Below are 5,520 nucleotides of genomic sequence, written 5' to 3' on the forward strand. Positions count from 1 at the left end.
GAGCTGGAGCTGAATCACTGAGATCTGAGCTGAGTCACTTGTCTTGAGCTGTAACACTAAATCCTGTGATCCAGTCTCCCCGGGGGGCGCTATTCCTCCGTCACCGACTCACGGACACCCTGGCTTTCGCAGTTCCTCGTACGCTTCCTGTGTGGTCCAAGTGGCCAGTGGACCTCACATCCTGAGGAAGGTATACGGGTGAAATAGGGACGGGATCGACTGAGTAGACCTCAGTAGCGGCCTCCCTCTCTCTCTCTCTCTCTCTCTCTCTCTCTCTCTCTATATATATATATATATATATATATATATATATATATATAAACTCAGCCCTAGATTTCAGGATAAAGCCCCAATTTTAAAAATCACAAAATGTTTTAACCTGGGGGCAGCAGATTTTCTTAGTCAATGCACAGCTCTGAGGCACCTAAGGCAATCTCAGAGGAAGGTTAGACATGAGGTAATCAAGAAAACTGCAGCTGCCCCTTGGTGGTTAAATGTCCTTGAGAACACAAGTAGACTGTTCCCACAATATCAAAAACTAAGGCTCCAGTGCATTTTCTCACACGTATGCACTAGTGAAGGACCAGCATCTTCAAAAGGTCTTGGCTTTTTTCATTATAAGATCATTTACATTGTGGTTTGAACCCCTCATAATCCTCTGTGAGCTTTTTAGGAGGCTCATAGGACAAAAAAAAAAAAAAAAAAAACCCTAAAAGAGAGTTCTGGACCATTATGATTTTGAAGGGAAAAGAATCACCTTACTGCATAAATATGCCACCCATCTCATAAATATTCATGAAAACTTCAAGATCCATAATGCAGACTCATCAGGGCTGCTACCCTCACCCTTAGGGACAGTCCACTCTAATAACTGTCTTTAAATTATTTATTTGTGTACATGTGTGTTGTGTGTATAGTCTATTCATGTGTGTGTTCTCATGTGTGGAAGCAAGAGACCCATGCACTGAGGCCAGAGGAGGATGCTGGGTATCATGCTCTATCACTCTGCACATCATTCCCTTGAGGCAGAGTCTCTCACCAATCCTAGAGCTAGGCTGGTGGCCAGCAAGCCCAGTGATCCTCTGGTCTCCACTCTGATCCTCATAGTTTTGGGATTACAGGCATGTGCAACCACACCCAGATTTTTACATGGGCTCTGGGGGTTTGAACTCAAATCTTCATGCTTGCACAGCAAGTGCTCTTACCCATTGAGCCAACTCCCCTCAGCCCTTGGACCTCCCTCTAAAGTACTTTGTTGTGCTTTGCTTAATAAACTTCTATTTAAACTGAGTCTCTCAACTGAATCTTTTCTTTCAAGAATGCTAGAAGTAAGAAGACCCCTCTCCCTCAGAACAAGCTCATGCCTGGGATCTAGCAAAGAAGGCAGCACCCACTCTGGCTTTGACTTGTAAGCTTTGATTGTATAGCTACCTAAGTTTACCCTCTGGGTGCCACTAGTCTCTCAAGTAATATTTCTTCCAAATAATATTTTAATGGCTTTCATTGGAGATTAGCTGCTTGGAAATAAGCCGTTAGACCTAAGTGCAATCATTCATTAGCCTCCCCACCTCAGGATTTATATCAGCCACTTAGTACAATGTAAGTATGATTCTCTGAGATGAGAACACAAAAGTGAACAGCACTGCATTGACTTCTCTCACAGAGCTTACATTCAATAGAGTAGATGGAAAGTAAACCACTAAATCAATGAATGTATAATTTGGGGCAGGATTGGTGATTAAAGAAAAACAGTAGGGCAGAGAACTAAAAATATGGGATGGTGGAGGTAGGGATTATAGGATGGTAAGGGAATTCCCCCCAAACAAGTGAATTTGAACAGCATTCTGAATTAAGTAAGGGTGAGTCAAGTGGAAATATAGGAGAATGTGACAGTTTTAAATAACGTAACTAATTTTCCATAACGTAGAATCACCTGAGAAGAAAGCCTCAACTGAGAAACTGCCTAGATCAGGTTGGCTGTGGGTATGTCTACAGGGGATTGCCATGATTGTTAGTTGATGAGGAAGACTTAGTCCACTATAGACGGCACTATTCTCCATACAGGGGGCCCTGAACTGCATAAGAATGAAGAGAGCTAGCTGAGAACAAACCAGCAGGTATCATGGGTGCATCCATTTCTCTCTGCTCTTGACTATAGATGTGACATGACTAACTGCTTGAGTTATTGCCTTGACTTCCTCCAGGGATGGACCATAACCTCATGGTATTTTTATCACAGTAACAGAAATGAAGCTAGAACAGAGAACAAACCAGGAGAGGGGGCTCCACAAGGACAAGAGTGGAGACAGGCTGGGGTGATGACTCTGGCTGTAACGTGCCTGCTGCCCAAGCATGAAGACGTGAGTTGCATCCCCAGAACCCATGTAAAAGTTGGTACAGAGGCATGCACCTGTAATCCCAGAGTTGGACAGGTAGAGACAGGAGAATCACTACAACTCACTGTCCAGTCAGCCTAGCAGAATTTGTGATCTCCAGGTTCAATGAGAGACCCTGTCTAAAAAATTGAAATGTGGAAAGTGATTGAGGAAGATAGCCAACCTCAGCCTCTCTCCTCCATATGATACGCACCAACACATACACACACACACACACACACACACACACGCAAGCACACGCAAGCACACACATGCACACACACACACACACACATTTTTTAAGTGAAGACAAGCTTGGTTAAAGAGATAGTAAGGTCATCAATGTGATTGGAGGAGGATGGGTCAAAGTGATATGGTTGCCAAAGGCCAAATCTTGTATGTCTTTACAGAGCAGAGATTTTACCAGAATACGGTAGGGAGCCATGGGAACCGTGATACATAATGGTTCTGTTTCATTAATCCTGTAGTATTTATGTCTCCTTCCTGGAAGAATAGAAAATTCGGCAAACATCTCTACAAAGATTCTGCCAACAGAAGAAAATAGCTGCTAGATGTCCAAATGCAAAAGCCATTGCAATAAATTAAGGGTAAAAAAGTGTTTCAAGGTATAATTCTATTCTCAGTGGAAGTATAGTTGGAGGGATAATAAAGAATTTAATTTACTAAAACAAACAATAGTAAAGAGACATTCTATTTTCACACTGGTGTAGTTACTACCTAAGAGATTCTAAAAGGCTCAGCATTACACACACACACACACACACACACAGAGAGAGAGAGAGAGAGAGAGAGAGAGAGAGAGAGAGAGAGACAGAGACAGAGACAGAGACAAAGAGAGACAGAGACAGAGAGACTATTTAAAATAGTTTATGAGTGTATTGACTGCATGTGTGCAAGTGCACCTGTGTTGTTTAATGCCTGCAGAGGTCAGAAGAGGGCATCAGATCCCCCTGGAACTGGAGTTATAGACAGTTGTTAGCTACCATGTGGGTGCTGGTAATCAAACCTAGGTCTTTTGCTAGAGCAGTCAGAGCCATCTCTTTGACACTGAGCAATCTCTCCAGTCCAAGAGAAATTACAAACTAGTTTTGGAGTTTAAAATTGAAGCCTTCCTCATTAATAATATTTTCTAATTTTAATGATGTGGTATTTTAATGACTTTTATAATAAATCCAAGTAATTTTAAGTAATTATAATAAAATGGTTTATTTTTGTTATTTTGGACTTTGTTATTTTGGTCTTTGATTCAGACCCATCAAATTCAAGTTGGGTGTTAGCATAACTTTTGGGAGTTCACTTTCCAACCATCAGGGTTGAACAGAGGACAGAACTTCAGCAGGTTGATCTTCACTTTTGGGAGATTAACATGCTTTTAGCATCATGAAACACCTGTGCAGTATTTTCAAAAAGAGAATTTCTGTGTGCTAAACTGGAGGGAAAAAAAGCAAGGTCAAAAGATTGAACTTATAGTCTGGAAATCTCTATGAAGCCACAATCACCACCATAACTCAGTGGAGATGAGATGGAGTTTATCATAAGTGAGGATTTAGAGATAATGTTTGAATGTGTGAAGTTTCAATCAACCCACCCAAAAGCAACTGCGAAGATGTGTATTAATGTGTGTTCTCACTAGAGAGCAACAACTAAAGTTCATATGTTACCCCAAATTATCTTTTTTAGTTTCATGTTGAAGTTATTTGAGCAGCCCTTTAAAATAGAAGGTAAAAGAGAAAGTAGATCTTAAAATATAAAACAAACCTTTTTTTGCAAAAATCCCCACCCCAGGTTGGAGAGATGACTCAATGGTTAAGAGAACTGACTGCTCTTGCAGAGGACCCAGGTTCAATTCCCAGCACCCACATAATGGTTAACAACTGTCCATAATTCCAGTTCCAGAGGATTTGGTGCCTTCTCCTGACCTCCATGGGCAACGCATGACACAGGTGTACTTACATACATCCAGGCAATACATTCATACACATAAAATAAAATAATAAATAAAATATTTTTAAACCCCCTACCCTGTTATCCGCTCCTATATACTCTTAGGAATGCTGGTTTATTTCCAAGAGGACTCGTACCTTCTGAAAAAATAATGAACATAAATTACAAATAAATTGTAACTCCCTCCATACCCAGTTCTTTAACTAGAAAGATGGCAGCAGAGATTAAAGTCTTAGCAACACTCGTTCTTACCTTGACTTGAAGAAAGCCACAGCCAGAGAGAACTTGCTGGTACAAAACACTGTCAAATTTGTATCCCAGTTAAAACAGATCACCTAGGAAGCAAAGTGCATGTAAAGGAAAACAATGCCATAGTGCAGGTTCACATGGGTTCCTACCTGGGACTCAGAGCCTTGGAAGTGCCAAGAATATTATTCCCAAGGCCTCTCTCCTACCCACAGGCCTCTCTCTGGGGTAAGTCCATCAGGCCCTCCAAGCCTTGACTCCCTCAGCCTCATTTACCCTCCTATCTCCACCTTCGTTCTCTCCTCCGAGTTTGGGCCGTGTCCCATTCCTTGTCTTGGAGCCCCAGACACCTGGGGAACTAATACTGCTTCCTGATCCTTTTCATCCAGACCAACGTAGTGCCTTCTCTGGGCCCCAGGAGCTCTACTTCTGGGCCTGGCCCCAGCCTTACCTCCCTCTGTTTCCCTGGGCCTGAAGGACCTGCTGCAGGCCTCTCTCCTACCCACAGGCCTGTCTCCAGGGTAAGTCCATTGTGCCCTCCTCGCCCTGACACCCCCAGCCTCATTCACCCTCCCATCTCCACATTTGTTCTCTCCTCTGAGTTTGGGAACCTATAATGCTTCCTGATCCTTTTCATCCAGACCAACATAGTGCCTTCTCTGGGCCCCAGGAGCACAACTTCTAGGCCTTGCCCCACCCTCACCTCCCTCTGCTTCCCTGGGCCTGCACCACCCACTGGCCTCTTTCTGGGACTCTGGGGCTGACCTTTCCTCTTCCTGATCCTTTGAATCCAGACCAACCCAGCTTCTCAGTGCAGTGCCCAGGAGTCCTTGGGGCCTCTTTCCACCCCATCTGCCTTTGCATCTCTGGGTGGCAAGGCCACCAACTGCCCTAGACCAGCATCTTTCCTGGGCCAGGCTCCCAGGCCAGTCCA

The sequence above is a fragment of the Nannospalax galili genome, unplaced genomic scaffold (assembly GCF_000622305.1).
Source record: "Nannospalax galili isolate Female #2095 unplaced genomic scaffold, S.galili_v1.0 scaffold819, whole genome shotgun sequence".
Classification (NCBI taxonomy): Eukaryota; Metazoa; Chordata; class Mammalia; order Rodentia; family Spalacidae; genus Nannospalax; species Nannospalax galili.